Source organism: Ptychodera flava, unplaced genomic scaffold, assembly GCF_041260155.1.
Source record: "Ptychodera flava strain L36383 unplaced genomic scaffold, AS_Pfla_20210202 Scaffold_70__1_contigs__length_633064_pilon, whole genome shotgun sequence".
NCBI classification, from domain to species: Eukaryota; Metazoa; Hemichordata; class Enteropneusta; family Ptychoderidae; genus Ptychodera; species Ptychodera flava.
In genome coordinates, this window is record NW_027248392.1 from 540,056 (window position 1) to 558,446 (window position 18,391).

Genomic DNA, 18,391 nt, shown 5'->3' on the forward strand with positions numbered 1-18,391 from the left:
TAACGTTTCTGCCATTTGCTTCTTTTGCTGGATCGATGCATCCCTGACATACGAACTGATGCTGCCTTCGATGACGGCTAAGGAACTGGTCAGTTTCTTCGGCCGGGGGGGGGGGGGGGTTATTATTTTTTGCCGTCGTCAAAAAGTGGCTGACCCCCCTCTTCCAAATTTTGAAAACAGGGTGACCCCCCATCCCAAATTTCGAAAAGAGGTGACCCACCCGGGCACGCGACAACTGTAAAACAAAAGGTGGACATAATATATATATATATATATATATATATATATATATATAATTATATATATATATATATATATATATATATATATATAATTATATATATATATATATATTTTAGTGAAATTGTTGACATGTCAGTTGTGCAGTTTTAAGATAGGAATTTCAAAGTGTCAATCTTGAAGTTTGAATATAGTAGGGTACATTTTGAATGGGTTGTGAATGTTTTTCACATTTTCTATGCTTAACCAGATGTCCTGAACAGAAATGGATGTCAATCATTAATATCAAAGAGGAAAGTGCAGTAAATAAAAAATTTAATGGGTGTTAAGACTTTCCAGCCATCCAATGAAATCTCCTGAGCAGCCATAGAGAGACATTTTCGCTAAATTTGATGTGTGCAGTGTCTGCGATGACCTTTTCTTGTAACATTGAAACCATAAAAGCACAGCTAATAATGACAAAAACTGCCTTTTTAACTCTTTTGTCATAAAAAAGCATCATTCTACAGAAAACCTGAGACACAAAGGAAAACAGTTGCATTAATGACAACGAAAGATATCTTGTCATTTTTCTATCTCTAAAATAAGTCACTTTATCAAATATATATAGTGAAATATTTGTGCATGTTGCTTTCTCATACTGAATTCTCATACAGAGAACAGAAAAGTATCAGGAATTTGTCATACTTTTCACTTTCACTTAGCAAACATCAAGATATCTCTGGATATATCTTTGATTTATTACAGTATGGCGCCCGAAGGGCGCGGAGAAAAATATGAAACATCCTGATACCTCTGATATATATTTCTTGTATATAAAGTCATGCACAGGAAGGGCGTGCTGAAAAATGTCTGATATATTAAAGTAATGTGCTAGAAGAGCACGCTGAAAAATATTGAATATACAGATATCTCTGATATATGTATGCCTGATATGTCTAATTATTAAAGTTACGCGCCCGAAGGGCGCGCCGAAAAATGCAACTGAATGATGAAATTTGTGGCTGACACGATGCATTTTAGGCAATGATGAGCCTGTGTCGAAATTCAAAAAACACACTGACCCCCCTATTGGGCATTTCAAAAACATGGTGAACCCCCCCCATCACCAAAGTCAAAAACAGGGTGACCCCCCCCCCCATGATCCACCCCCCCCCCCCAGGCCGAAGAAACTGACCAGTCCTAACGCTCATGATGTGCCTATTGTTGAAGCCTGCTTCACTCAGAAGTGTGATTGATGTCGCCCGGATGCTATGGTTGGTATAGCGTTGACTCAATTCTGCTTCTGTAGATATGCTTGCCATCATCGTTGACAAGGTATTCTTGCCTTTGGGTTTATTGTCGAACCATACAGCATCATCGGTGTTGTAGTTATCGCGAGGTCTTTGGAATAAGGCATCACAACGACGATTCATCTTTGAACGGTACAGTTCGAAGGCAAGAACGGGACACTGAGGTGAATTATTGGCATACATCACACCGCCCGATACACCATCGTCGTCGCACTGGTGATTTTTTGTTACTTCGCTACCAACTTGGATCACATACTTATTGCCGCAATCGTCCGTCTTTATCTCGAAGTTTTCTGCACGGAGTTCACGTTGTCCCTCCCTACCACGACGACAAAAATACAACATTATGTTGAACCTTACCTTGTGCAGCAGTACTCTTGCGTCCGAGTTTGAGCTACTGAAGTACGTGGCTATCTTAGCGAGATCACCGGGCAGTATAGCTGGTTTATGAACAACGTTTCCCTTGCCCTGGCTCTTGAGTTGCTTACATACAGCACTAAACATCTTTCGGCTGTTGGAGAAATCTTCGCCATCAAGTATATCAAAGTTTCGGCGTATTGGCGGCTGATTAAAAAATCTCTGAATGCCGTATCGCAGAGATTGAAGGGACTTTTTGGTATAGAGTTCGCCCTTCTGAGTCCGTACTTCCGCATAAAACGTACACAGAGCTGTGTCGAGGGTTGCCGCTGTGAACGTCTCGATCTCCCTGGGACTGTAACCATACTTCGAACTTAGGTAATTTTGGAAAAACCGATACTGCACCGTTTGTCGCAACTCTAGTGTGCTTACTGTCCATCTGAAGCAAAATGTCATCCAGCTAAGCGTGTGTCAATTCAGCGTGTCGCTTGAAGCCATAGTTGCCGGTACGAACAGCTGGGAGCGAACGACAATTTGTTATGCGCAGAAAGCATGCGCAGTACGCAAATGCGGCAGCGGGCTATATCAGCGCACGCGACGTACCCAGCGGGCTATATCAATGCACGCGACAGGGCTATATCACCAAAACCATGCTTTATCACTTTTTCTCCTATGTCATGTGAGTGAGAATCAGCCAATCACAGCATCTGGATGATACCTGAGGTGTAATAAACATATATATATATATATTATATATATATATATATATATATATATATATATATATATATATATATATATATATATATATATATATATATATATTATATATATATTATATATATATATATATATATATATATATATATATATATATATATATATATATATATATATATTATATATTGTTATGTAGGTCATTTCCCCCCACACTCATCATGACCTGAGTTCAATTAGTCTAGAACATTCTCAAGGTCACTGCCCTTGATGACCTCACAACCTTGAATTCAATTAGTCATGTTTGGAATGTTCTGGAAAGTTGATTAGTTGTGTAAGGGAGATAATTTTAGAACAGTAATTAGCATGTCAATAAAAGTTCTAGATTGTTCTTATATGCCTTTATAAAGGGACGTGCTCAGCTTCCAGTCAGACTTTGGGATCGTGTCTCTTGTGTGTTACTAAACTCCAGCAGTAGTCATTCTCAAGACCTTTCAAGACCTTCACTGCCAACGCTGGATTTATACTGTGGACTTTGTGCAGCTTTCAAGCCTGCAAGCCAAAGGACTGTTCATTCATCCGACTGACTGTTACAACTCTGAGACTGGAGCTTTGCCGTCCCAGCTGAGATAAGTAGTCTGTACACTTTAAAGCTTGTATCCTATCCCTAACTTAGCAATTAGTTTTATTTTCGTAATAAATTTTGTTTAAACGTTAACTGCTGAGTTCACCCTTTTGTTCGTTTTCTCTGCACGTAACAAATTGGGGGCTCGTCCGGGAGTACGAATATTTTGAGAAGTTTGACAACATTTTGACAGCCTTTTTAAAACTACTGTATACTGTGAACTCAGCGAAATTTAATCATGGCGGAATTCAAGCCAGACGAATTTATGGAGGACCTTGATCAGGACACATTTAATTCCCTCAGAAAAGACAACCTCATAGCACTGGCAAATTTCCTTAATGTAGAAGTCAAAAGATCTATGCGCAAGCGAGAGATACAGTTCAAGATTGCAAAACATTTAGTTAATTCAGGCCATTTTGAGGAGTCTGCCCTAAAAGATTATGAACCTGAGTCTTCCTTTGAACTCAGAAAATTAGAGTTAGAAATACAGGCAGATTTGGCACGTGAAAAGTTAGCAATGGAAGAAAGACAGAAAGAAAAAGAATTACAAATGAAAGAAAAAGAATTGCAAATGAAAGAAAAAGAAAGGCAGGAAAGATTAGAAATGGAAGAAAGACAGAGAGAAAAAGAATTGCGATTAGAAGAACAGCGATTACAGGTAGAAATAAAACGTTTAGAGCTTGGACAGTCAGGAAAATTCTTCCCTTCAGACAAGTTTGACATCACTAAGCATTTCAGGTTAGTTCCCCCTTTCCAAGAAAAGGATGTTGATAAATATTTCCTTCATTTTGAGAAAGTTGCACAGAGTCTGAACTGGCCTAAGGAATCCTGGTCTATGCTTTTGCAGAGTGCTTTGGTGGGTAAAGCCAGAGAAATTTACATTCAATTGTCAGTAGAGCAGGCTTCAAATTATGATTCTGTGAAGGAATTAATTCTCAAGGGCTATGAGTTGGTGCCTGAAGCTTACCGTCAGAAATTTAGGGATTGTGAGAAGGTGAAGGATCAAACTTATGTTGAATTTGCTCGAACAAAAGAACAACTGTTTGATCGTTGGTGTTCTTCGGAAAAGGTCAGTCAGAATTATGACAAATTACGACAGCTTGTTTTGATTGAGGAATTTAAAAGGTGCATCCGGAGTGACATCAAGACGTTTATCAATGAACAAAAGGCAGATACATTGGAGGTTGCTGCACGTTTGGCCGATGATTATTCATTGACCCACAAATCTTCATTTCTCAGCAAACCATCCCAGTCCTTTTCATACAGAAACAATGCAGGGAAATTTAACTCCTCCTTTTCATCCAAGAATTTCTCAAAGGAGAGTAGGAAATCAAATGACAGCAGTTCACACAGTTCAAGTAACACTCCCACATCATCAGATCCCAAGTCTCAATCTCCTCCTGACAAACAGTTTGGTACACTTTCTTGTAATTATTGTAAGAAAGATAGCCATTTAGTGTCAGATTGTTTAAAATTGAAAAGAAAATTTGAAGGTCAAAGTAGTCAAAGTGGATCTAAGCCAACCGGCTTTATTTCTTCATCAACTCAATTAGAGTCTTATAATGTGTGCAACACATTTTCTGAGGTTAAACCCCTCTTATCCTCAATTAATGAGATCAAGTTCAATTATTCTCAAGATAGCATTATTGGTATTTTCAAACCAATTATTCATGCGGCTTTTATATCCCTTTTTAGTGATGTTTCTTCTGCTACCCCTGTCAAAATTCTAAGAGATACCTGGCCTTCCCAGTCTCTTTTGTTGGCAGATACCCTGCCGTTTTCTGAAAAGTCATTTTCAGGTTCTAAAGTTCTTATTAAGGGGGTAGATTGCAATGACTTTATTCCTGTTCCTCTCCATAATGTCTATTTGTCTTCGGACTTTGTTTCTGGACCTGTGACTTTAGTATTAGGCCTTTTTTGCCTTTTGCTTGAAGGGATTCACCTTCTTCTTGGAAACGACCTTGCTGGGGACAAGGTCATTACTAATCCACTTGTGACTGATAATCCTACTTTAGATCAGGATCCAGAGCCAATTGAACAAGAGATACCCGATTTATTTCCTTCATGTGCCATTACTCGAGCCATGTCAAAGAAAACTTCTGAGAATCAAAATACTCTCAAAAATAATGTCACAGATGTTGACTTAAATGACACCTTTCTCAGTCAGGTGTTTGACACGGATCATTCCGTTATCCCTCGTGGATTTGAAACTTCCAGTAAAACTTCTGCTGACCAAAGTCAGACATTTTCTAGATCAAATCTCATTGCAGAACAACACAAAGACCCAGATATTTTGTCTTTGTTTGACAGGGTAGATGATGAAAGTAAAACTTCAGATAGCTCTGTTTCCTGTTATACAAAATCTGGTATTCTCATGCGTAAATGGAGACCTCCAGACGTCTTGGTTGATGACGATTGGGCTATAAAACATCAAATTGTAGTTCCAAAGCCCTACCGTGCTGAAATATTGCGCCTGGCCCATGAAACCCCCTGGGCTGGTCACTTAGGAGTCAGGAAAACTTATCATAAAATTCTCAGTCACTTTTATTGGCCTAATCTCAGGCAGGATGTAGCACATTTCTGTAAAACTTGTCACACATGTCAAATGGTAGGAAAGCCAAATCAGACCATTCCAAAGGCCCCTTTTACAGCCAATTCCTGCATTTCAAGAACCATTTAGTAGGATACTAATAGACTGTGTTGGGCCCCTACCAAAAACAAGATCAGGAATGAGTACATGCTGACAATAATGTGTACATCAACTCGGTTCCCGAAGCCATACCACTGAGAAATATAAAGACAAAGACTATAGTGAAAGCTTTAGTCAAATTTTTCACTTTATTTGGCCTCCCTAAATGTGTCCAGTCCGATCAAGGCTCCAACTTTATGTCTGGAATTTTCCAACAAGTAATGGATCAGCTAGGCATTAAACAGTATAGGTCATCCGCCTATCATCCAGAAAGTCAGGGTGCTCTTGAGCGATTTCATCAAACTTTGAAAAACATGATTAGGACCTACTGTTTTGACACAGAGAAACAGTGGGATGAAGGAATTCATTTTTTGCTCTTTGCTGTTAGAGAGTCAATTCAGGAGTCTCTTGGTTTTAGCCCATTTGAGCTTGTATTTGGACATACAGTCCGTGGCCCACTTAAGCTCGTTAAAGAGAAATTCCTATCAGACGATGATGATTGTCTGAATATTTTGCAATATGTGTCAGATTTTCGTACAAAACTCTCTAAAGCATGTGAATTAGCCAGAGAAAATCTTGAGTCATCTCAGCAGTCAATGAAAACCAAATATGATAAAAGCACCTCAAAACGGAAGTTTGAACCAGGTCAAAAAGTTCTTGTTCTACTTCCAATTCCTGGCAAACCACTCCATGCTCGTTACTTTGGGCCATATCTAATCGATAAGAAATTGAGTGATTTAAATTACATCATAATAACACCTGACAGGCGAAAACAAAAACAGCTATGTCACATAAATATGCTTAAGCCATATTTGGATAGGGATAATCCTACTATAACTCAGCCTGTCAGTACCGTCAGTTCTGGCCATTATGAAGATAGTGATACTGAAACTGACTTGAGTGAAAATACTCTAAACTCAAAGCTGGGCTCGGTCAAGCTTCAGAACTCAGAAATCCTGGAGAAGCTGGAGTCTACAAAGTTGGCACACCTCCAGCCAGAACAACAACAACAGCTGAAAGAACCAATCCATGAACATTTGTTCCAAGATGTTCCAACGAGGACAAACATCATCTACCACAACGAAGATGTCTGCGACAGTAATCCAGTGGAACAACATCCAGACGGACTGAATCCTGCGAAAGCGGAATATCTCCAGGAGGAAGCCAAGTATTTGCCGAACAATGACTTTATCGAACTCAGTAAAAATAACCGGACTTTGCCGTGCATACTTTATGCCAAATTCAGTGCCATTTCAAGTTTTCCAACAACAAATTGCAAGAAGATAGTCATGGGACATCCTGTTTGCTACTTTTCACACAAATTTAACAAATCCCAGAGAAACTACTCTACAATTGAAAAAGAGTGTTTATCTTTGATATTAGCTTTACAGCATTTTGAAGTTACTTTTGAAGTTACTTCTTCAAATCAGCCAATAGTGGTTTATATTGATCACAACCTCTTGTTTTCTGCAGAAATTTAAAGGCAAAAATCAGAGATTGCTAAGATGGAGTTTAATGTTACAGGAGTTTAATCTTGACATTAGACATATCAAAGGCAGAGACAATTTAATTGCAGACTGTCTCTCTCGTATTTAGAGTTTATTGTTGTTCACTTTCAAGAAATTTTACTTTAGAGTAAAACAAAATTTGAGTACTTAAATCCTTGTCAAGATTACATTTGTAAAAGAAAGATTTTTCTTTGAAAAATTTTCTTTTTTTGAAGAAGGGGTGTGTTATGTAGGTCATTCCCCCCACACTCATCATGACCTGAGTTCAATTAGTCTAGAACATTCTCAAGGTCACTGCCCTTGATGACCTCACAACCTTGAATTCAATTAGTCATGTTTGGAATGTTCTGGAAAGTTGATTAGTTGTGTAAGGGAGATAATTTTAGAACAGTAATTAGCATGTCAATAAAAGTTCTAGATTGTTCTTATATGCCTTTATAAAAGGGACGTGCACAGCTTCCAGTCAGACTTTGGGATCGTGTCTCTTGTGTGTTACTAAACTCCAGCAGTAGTCATTCTCAAGACCTTTCAAGACCTTCACTGCCAACGCTGGATTTATACTGTGGACTTTGTGCAGTTTCAAGCCTGCAAGCCACAAGGACTGTTCATTCATCCGACTGACTGTTACAACTCTGAGACTGGAGCTCTGCCGTCCCAGCTGAGATAAGTAGTCTGTACACTTTAAAGCTTGTATCCTATCCCTAACTTAGCAATTAGTTTTATTTTCGTAATAATTTTGTTTAAACGTTAACTGCTGAGTTCACCCTTTTGTTCGTTTTCTCTGCACGTAACAATATATATATATATATATATATATGGATGTTTATTGTGTCATTATGGTCTTCAGACTGTGTCCTAACCGCAGAGACTTATATCGCCCTTAGGTTTCCGCTAGGTTTCTTTAATTTTTTATTAAAATTTTGATACTGCAAAGCCTTACAAAATTTACATTATTTCAAAGGCTGATATTAATGCGCTTCGTTTCTCATTTACCAATTTTGATAGACCAGAATCCCAAGCTCTGCTTAGCTAAGAATAAAAAAATGTCCACAAAATGACATGCGTATTTCCGTGGAATCTGTATTCGATTGTTACTTGACACACAGCCATTGATTATGCCTATTTCTTTTATTAAATATGTGTATATAATGTTTGTCCCAGCGAAGTGTTCGATTTCCTGGGCAGTTACACCGAAAGATGCATACGTCAGAGAAGGAGATACATTGACACTGAACTGTTCAGTAAATTACTCTGAGCACACATCACAATTTCTACTTCCTGCATGGACAAAGCGTCCACTGATTGGTAAAACCATTGACGATACATGGATAGCCATTGATGGTACTTCAGTCAATGATTGCTGTGACGTAACTGGTGATAAATCAAAGGGAGAAAGTAATCTGGTCATCAAGAGAGTGACTAAAGAGAGTAATGGACAATGGCATTGTATAAATCATGCACTGAGGTCTGCTGTGGCAATCATTACCGTGATTGGTAAGTTTATTCTCTTCTGATTAAAATTACTCGCAATATGGTAATTTTACACAGGATATAAAATACTTCAATTCTGTCTGTAACAAGTTATTTTAAAAAACATTTTCGTGAAATATTGTAAATGCAAACTATAATTGCTCCCGGTGTGGGCAAGCTCAATCAATGGAATTCATACAAACGTTTATTCTTTTTGTAACTCTTTAATGTCACTTAATCTTCCGAAAATTGCATAATAAAATATATTGGTCTAGATCAATCAAGAAAATGTATGAATTCATTTCAGTGTTTATGGTTAGTGTCATTTCGACTATGGCGAAGTTCGAACACCGGGTTTTGCCGTGGCATATTCTTTCTGGCTGCGTCAAACATGGCAGCACGGTAGCTTGACTTGAATTTAGCCACGTACTTTGGTAAACCTTGACTTAAACACGGTAGTTGGTGACAATTGTCACATATAGCGAAACCTGCTGCCTGGCCAATTTTACAAACTGCTACACTAATTTCGTTAAAAGCCGTATTTTAGTGTATAATCCATGAATTTTCGAAGAGAATCTTCTATGATCTTGATCGAAATCCCTGTCTGTCTTTAAGTTGTTGAATTTTGTCTTAAGATTGCCATCCTCGTTTTCTAGGGTTCGCGTCGTATTCGGTAACAGTATCGCCAAATACGACAGGCTCTTTTTTTCAAACCCCGTTTGTCGGTTTCTCGAGAAACTGTGTCCAGTTTGTCCTTTTGTCTGGTAATACCTCTTGTACAGATTGTTCTATGCTTTCTAGACAAGGGGATTGCTCTAGCCTCTAGGATGTTGAGTTGTAAAGTTGAATTCATAAGAGAATGTTGAGTTGTAAATGGAAAAAAAAATTAGAATAGTAAAATAGAAAGTAGTAATTTTAGCATTGATTGAACCACAATAACACCACTATTGTCACAGGAGCTGCTCACACATTTGAAGGATTTTCTTTTCTGTGACGTTTCGGCATTGGAAATACATGCCGTCAGTGGGCTCTTTCGAAATCACGTCTCTCTGACATTACGGGTCTCTTGTCAACACATATCCCTGGTCTAGATGTAAATAACAAGGAGCCATATACAAACATGTCGGTCACGAACACACTTGGGTTTTCGACATGAAAAATGACGAGTCAAATACTTTTACTAACAGATCCCGACGACCCTGTCTGTACTGCAGTCAATGGTATAGGCCAATATAATGAAGTCATCGAGAACACTGAGGTAACATTACGGTGTAGCCTAAAGACTGAAAATATCACACCACCAGGCAGACTAGTGTGGTATAGAAACGGAGCTGAAATCGACAGTGGCAACAGTCCCCTCGATATCAGGACAACAATAACAAGAGATGATCATGGTGTTCCTTTCAGCTGCAGATTAGAACACAGTAGAAGTTCCTCGTCGATTTCTTGTTTTAATATTATTATACCAGATGTTCAGTGTAAGTTCGTTATTGTAATCATTTGAAATTATCAGAAACTAAGATTGACATTCCGAAACAGTTTTAAAATCGAGACCAAGTTGGAAATACAGCTCCTTAAGGACCTGTTGAAGAGATACACCTTTTTTGCTTTTTGTCTGACCGTACGCTTTCTTCTAATGGTGTGTTTTGCTCATTTCACCCATGCTTACATTGACGGTATCATCATTTTTTCAAAGACCATAACATATCTGATATTTGTCCCTTGTTACATCTCTTTCTATCATAACATGTTGTCTTTCGGAGGCAAAAAACGCGAAACGCTCATCTTTGTTTGTACCTCCAATTTAATCGTTTAGTGCACTTGGATATCACTCAGGTCAATCAAACGTCAAATTTCTCCAGTAGGAACGTGAAGTCGATGTATGTTTATAAATAATCCCGTGATTTTTTCTGTGTTTAACGTCATCGTATACGAAAGTTTTTCACGGAGCCGTACAACGTCTAGCGAAGGCTCGAAGTTGTATTGTACGACTCCGCGATGATGGTTGATATGATGATTATGGTGATGATGATTGTTGTTGTTGTTGTTGTTGTTGTTGTTGTTGTTGTGGTCGTCGTCATTGTTGTAGTTGTTTCTGTTTATGGTGATGATGTTGTTGTCGTTATCGTTATTATTTGTGCTTTTGTTTTTCAAACAGATCCTCCATTAGCGACTACTCCGTCAAATATATGTGTAAGGGAGGGAACAACACTTAGGATCAATTGTGAATATGTACCGGGTAATCCAACACAGACTGGTATTCAATGGAAAATTCCAGGCAGAGAATCGTTTACAATGCATAACCCTCTGATAATAGACAAAGTTAATCCAGTGAAACATAGCGGAGTCTATGTATGTAAAGTGTACAACACATATTTCAATGGAGAGCAAGGGCAGAGTATAAGTCACACTGAAGTACGTGTTGAGTGTAAGTACATTGATTGAACCTATTATCCTTTTTGCAAAAATTCGATTACTGATAAAGTTCATTTTTATGTTTAAACTAATATTCGATGAAATGTGAAAGGTAAGGAAGGACTTACTGCTGGGTGTTTAGTCTTCGCATGACTACCTGCGGAAGAGACTTGTACTTTTTGTACTCTGCAGATTTCCATCAAACTTCGCACATGTATAGTATTATTAATTTTGCTATCCAATTAAGAAAGCGGTGGACTGATGCTCGCTACATTACGATAGTGTATGATTAAAGGTATCATTCAGACAAATCTTGATCAATATGACTCAAGATATGATAATTGCAATAAAACATCATGATCGAGTATGCGAACATTTTTGACGCGGCTTCTTTTCATGTTGAAACTCATTAAGGCAGTAATTGGATTCGCCTATTGGGCGAAAAATTAAATATAAAAGCAACCAACCTTAGCATACGACCTATTTTACTGACATTCCTTGTAAACCTTGACCTTTGACATTCAAATTCTAAATGACCAGTTACTCGGGATATTTGATATGATTTACGCACAAATGTCAAGTCAAAAGTGTAGTACAAAGCAGTACGTGTCGACGCAGGATTTTTATCTTCCAAAATGAAGTCCCAATCAACATGGGAGTCGTCAAAATTGACGAAATCGTCTCCGAACTTGTACATTGTTCACGCTGCGTGACTCCACGGCAGGCAGATGTAAACAAACTTTGGCCTTTAGACGCATGCGCAGACAATAATCAGAATGCATTCTGGGAGAATTAAGTTTCTGCTTACGATAATTTTATGCACGTAACTGTTAACACCTCCCGCCGCACGCGTGATAATCCGGGATTATCCCCATCAGTAAAATCAACAGAAAGCCCAATCGAAACCCGGACTATAACAAAAGAAACTGGTGGCGTTTCTTGACCGTTTTGTGGAGGGACCGTTGTTATCTCAATCCTAACAGTGGGGGTGCCGATAGTGAACCTTACATTTTTTACACCGATCACCACTTTGTTTCGTTTATACAAACAGAATTTCTGCTTGCTGCAGACAGGCTTTATCAACACTAAAGTGGCCACGGGTGTAATAAATGAGTACCCTATAATCTTCGGGAAAGCAACATAGAAGGCACAAGCATAAAGTCATTCGACGAACAACGATAAATTTCCTTCATTACACAAATTAATCCATTGTTTCTCGATCGGAATCAAACCTGCAGTGAAGGCTGCAGTGAAGACATTAGCTGTCGAGCTGTAGCCCTAACTCTGCCGTGCAGCGCTGTAGGATCCGGTGTATTTCGGAAGTTCACTCGGACAACACTCACAAAAGAGTTCCCGTCAAATGACAAAATTTGGCTATATCTACGGGCGACATATGTGTCACAGCAAACATCAAAGTCCGTAAGACGAAAACATTGACGACCGAGATTGCCATAGTCGGATATCGGTGATGGCAGTGCCCACTACAAGCGTATAACTCTGTGTGTCATTGATCTGAATCTTTCGGGCTCGCTAAGCTCGTAAACTTGTGATATTTTAAAAGCCACAGCATCTCTAAGAATGGTAACTACTGTTTCGATCTCGTCATTGCATTAATTTCATAAATATAAGTGTAAATATTCTAAATAACTCAAAATACTATGGCTATCCGTCGCCAGCGCGGTGAAATCTATGTCTACCGATGGCAGACTTGTCTTGTCATCGGTCCAGCGCAAAACAATGATTGACACGCGCACGTGACCGAATCCGTATTTCTTTGTGGCTGCGCGAAAACACGAGTATATAATGACGTCAAACAGAGAAAAATACCATGGGATTATATATGAATATGTACCTTGATACCAAATCATTTGTTTTTTCACTTCGAGTACCAGTTATCGTAATTTATCGAATATTAATAGTGTTTACAATGGTGTTTTAATGTCTTACAAACCTCGGCAAAATATTGTATAATCACAATTTGGTACAAAAATGTGCATGACATGAACAACTCTGTACTGCAAGCTGGCCTACTCATAATTGAACGGCATACCTCAATGGAACAGTGTAAAACTATTGAGCATATGCAAAGTCTTTGTAAAAACTATATATCTAATGATAATGTCATTATAAGTAGAAAACGTAAACACTCTTGTCAATGCTTGCATGTAACTGATATAAAAATTCATTCAAAATATTACAGGCTCATATTCTTCGCAGCATACATAAATATCGGTTTGGTTACAGGGTAGCAATTTTCGTTATTGACAATTTTTTTACACGACATCAAAAATGCACTTGAGAAAAGTTGAATGTATGCTCTTTCAAGCCACAATCACATAACACAGCAATCGTCGTTTCTACTAGTTCTCCTTTATTGCCACATTTCAGTCAGTCCGATCAAAGAACCCTAAAGCCAGAGGGACTGTTTCATTTTTTGATGACTTACTGTTTCTTTATTGCATTTTGTTTGTTTATCACTTCAGATGACCCCAAGGTTGAAACACTTCCAGTTCAACGAGTAAAACAAGGAGATGACACGTCATTGCAATGCGATGCAAAGGCCATACCAGATGTTGACAAGTTTCAGTGGATTACGCCAAGTGGTTCTGTGGTGAATGGACGTACGCTTACACTGCAGAATGTACAAATATCAGATGACGGAATGTACAATTGCACAGCGAGAAACACTTTTTGTGATGAAATTGGTGGTTACGGACACGGGTCGAATTACACATACCTTGATGTACTATGTGAGTAGAGGAGAGAGAGAGAGAGAGAGAGAGAGAGAGAGAGAGAGAGAGAGAGAGAGAGAGAGAGAGAGAGAGAGAGAGAGAGAGAGAGAGAGAGAGAGAGAGAGAGAGAGAGAGAGAGAGAGAGAGAGAGAGAGAGAGAGAGACAGACAGACAGAGAGAGAGAGAGAGAGACCGACCGACCGACCGACAAGGAGTGAGTGAGAATCAGGTAAGAGGACATGACTGATGCTGACTGACAGTATTATTCAAAATCTAACTTGTTGCCGATAATTTGGGTTTCCAAATTTTTTCGACTGTATTTTTCATGACATTCATAGAATCATCATTATTTCGACGAAATTTAGCTGTTGTAAGGTAATGAAACCAAAATTACTCTGGATTTCCGTATTACTCCGTTATTAAAGCTTCCATTGTTACAGAATATCACAGATTACTTACAGCTCCATATGTTTTTACAGACCGATCCAAAGAGGTCTATCTAACAGGAAACACGGCTATGAAGACTGACCAGTCTTTGACACTTACGTGCACAACAAGTCGGAGTAATCCAGCTTCAGCCATCACATGGTACAAGAATGGTTTGCCTTTACAAGGAAATCCCAGTGTCATCAACATTACGACGCTCACTGAGGAAAGTAGCGGTCACAGTGGATTTATAACGAAAGAACAAATACACATGAAACTTAAACCTGACGGTAATGCAGCAAAGATACAATGTTCAGCGAAGAATCCTGACTTCTACGATGCAAACAATGTATTCTCACAGGAAATCATTGTGTCAATTTTATGTAAGGATATGATTTATTCATGACGTAGAATGAAACTAGTGGTAAACGTTATGGACAAACATTGTTTCTTGATCACTAGTTTTGCTTCGGAGTGAATTTTAATAATATATTCGAATGATAATGTAAGTACCTTAGTAAAAAACTATTTCAGGGAAAAATATTATTTTTCAAAACACATAGTTAGTCTTAATTATTTTTTGCTCATCATTTACAGTTCCGCCAAACCAGCCTGAAAACTGCATCACACAGCTAACAACAACGACGCCTGAAACTGAATATTTAGTTCATTCATGGCTGACGCTTCAGTGTACTTCCTGTAGTAGTAATCCGCCCGCTGATATAGTGTGGTACATGGGTGGCGATGTACTTGAGTCAACAAGTAAAGCAGAACACCGGCAAGGCCACCTTAATGGAACAATTTCAGAAGAAAGCATCCAGATCTATTTAACCCATAAACATCACAACGACTTGATATATTGTGTAGCCACCAACACGATTTTTCCACGACAGACCTATGAATCACAAGCGATAAAATTAGATGTACAATGTGAGTATAACAACGGAAAATCTTCGCAGTCTTTTTATTTGGTTTTTCCTCAAAATAAACATTTTATATCATTTTATATGATCTCCTTGCTCTTAAAGATGCGCCCGTTCCCAATGATGAAGAGTATAACAGGAAAGTAGCAGTGAGCGTTGGTGAAACTGCTGCTTTACAATGCAAGATGAAAGGCAATCCTTCCCCGATCATACAATGGTACGACCAACACGGGCTTAAATTACCACATGGTGATAACGGACGACATGTCAAAGAAGAAACCCGAAACAATATTCAGAAAAGCAGGCTGAACATTGAAGATGTTAGTAGAAATGATTATGGAAGATATTATTGCAGAGGTAGAAATAAACACGGATACATCGAGGCTCTCATAGTTCTATCGGGAAAATGTAAGTACATTTTAATGTATTACGTCATGTATATAATGCGTCATGGTACCTATTTTGGTTTTGTGTTTTTTTTGTCCCTGCGTCAATTTAAATATCGCTATTCACAATATTATCAGAATATGATATATACAAGTCTTTACCCATTGATGCCATTTTGTCTTATGTTTGATACCTCGCAGCTACTCCCGATGCAGTCTCAAATATCAAGATCGGTACAATAGCAATGTTGTGTTACCGTGAAATGGACATCAGGCTTTAATGGTGGATCTGATCAGAAATTCTACGTGGAGTACGTGAAATTGCCTGAAGGTGTCATTGAAAAGACTGGAATAATCGATGATAATGAACTCGGAGGCAGCTCTGTCAACATAAGTGGTTTGGTAGAAGGGTCACGTTACAACATAACAGTTGTGAGCATAAACGAATACGGAGAAACCAGAAGTCGAGCATTTACATTTAGGACGGGAGGTAAAAATAATAGGTGCATTATGATGACTTTCGTAAAACTGTGGCACGACCTTTACTTCAAAATTTGTTAACAGCATACCCCTATTACACTACACGCCTAGACATGCATTGTGAAAATTCAAACCCACAATGCCATTCAAATTGCAGTGATGTTCGTCAGGATATCCAAAGATGGATTGTCTGACTTAGCCTAACATAAAATTTTATTCTAAGTTTCAAATCGTGTTTTTGCCTCTGTCCCAATAAATTTAAAATTGTGATAAAATTTTGTGATATATACCTATTGAGTAAAGATTAATATGCTCAGATTTATCACGGAACCAACGTCCAGTATAAACTGATTAGCAGTAGCTTTTTACCTTATCAATAGTTTGTTTGTTTCCTTCGACGCAAAAGCGACGCTTTTCCCTAATATTTTTCGAAGACTTACAAAGTTTTGAGCTCATGGTTCATCCGATATTGATAAATCACATAGAATACTAGTAAAGTTAGTATAGTAAGATCATTTATTTGTATTTGAACATGGAAAACTTAATTACCATATTGTGAGAGGTAATCATCTGAAAGTGTGTTGTACAAGTGTTGTGTAGTGGAGCAAGTCCATATCAAGGTATCTAAATATATGAACTCTCACTTCTGAATTCAAACTTTTGGACATATAGTATTACTTTATAGTAATAGTTTGCGTACCTGGTTTTTTATGTATCTGCTAACTTCATCAGAATCGACAACAAAGTTAAGTAGCTCAGTAGCTCAAACATTCAATATGTCCTTGACGATATATGTTGTACTGCTTTCTAGAATGCCTGAAGTGTTATATTTGTAATTTTGTCAATATCACATCTACAGAGACAAAGTAAACATTGTTGAGGCCGAGCATGACTCAGAAGTAACACGATTGAAAATTTTACAATGTATTGTTTTCATGTTGTTTTAATAGCAACATATTAATTTGTTTGGTTAACTAAAAACTTATTAACTTTCTTTCACACGCATCAAAAGGTATTTTTAAAATTTACTAAAATCGAAAAATATCACCATAGTGTAACACCTTTACTTCGTCGATATTTGTGCACATTCATTGTCTTGTTTGTATGTTTACATTAGAAATGCAAGATTACTAGGCAGAGTAATGTTGTCTTTATGCAATCCGTCAATTTAATTGTGTTTTGTTCGCAAGAAACGGTGTGCCGTATATCTTTTAACTGTGGTAATGCTCTTGAAAATGAAATAATGCTTTACCTTGACAGCTAACAAATGTATGACCATTGAGAATGTTACAACATGTACTGGTGGCTTACAATTGTTAATAATCGGTACTTTTCTATCAATGCACAATATGCTAGTTGTCAGTGGCTTTCAAATGAGACTCTTGAAATTATTCTCCTTTCGTTATTGCTTTTTAGCACGTATCTACTCTACTTCTATACAACACAGTGCAACATTGCCTATCATCATAAGCTCTTGTGCCGCTGTTGTTTTTGGGGTCATCGTTGGAATGGTTTATGTAATCCGACGTTGGTCTAAAGCGAATTCACGTGAGTAAACAACAGTTTGATAATACGTCAATTCATGTTTAACAAATGAAAGGAATTATTATTGCATAAATATGTGAATTATTTTTCAATCATTTCTTTTATTCTCTCTCTTGCAGAACATATGAAATCGAGCCATAGTTATGAAAGCATCAATGATGGTAAGTTTTACGTTAAATATTATCTGTCTGTCTGTCTGTCTGTCTGTCTGTCTCTCTCTCTCTCTCTCTCTCTCTCTCTCTCTCTCTCTCTCTCTCTCTCTCTCTCTCTCTCTCTCTCTCTCCACTTATTTAGTTGTATCTATAATTTATTGACACAGGCATATACAGTTCTATAGGGAATAACAAAAGTTTGTTGATACAATGCTTTTCGTTGACTGCTTCATGAGTAGATTACTGTTCAGTTAATCATCGATGTTCTATTGGTCCTATTGTTTACCTACGGTCATTGTTTTTATACTATATGTTTGATATTGCTTTTATTATGAAGACATGTGCCTGACAAACGAAAATGTTAGTTAATTTTCAATCTGATTTAAACTACTAACTAGGGTTTCCTTAAAACCTAGCAAAATGCTTAGGGATAG

General features: G+C 37.9%; 1 protein-coding gene across 1 annotated transcript in view; it reads left to right on the plus strand.

The window, feature by feature from the left end:
- The window catches only part of LOC139128791 (leucine-rich repeats and immunoglobulin-like domains protein 1), an 87,867-nt gene that overhangs the window by 33,325 nt on the left and 36,151 nt on the right, over window positions 1-18,391 (plus strand). The window lies entirely within an intron of this gene.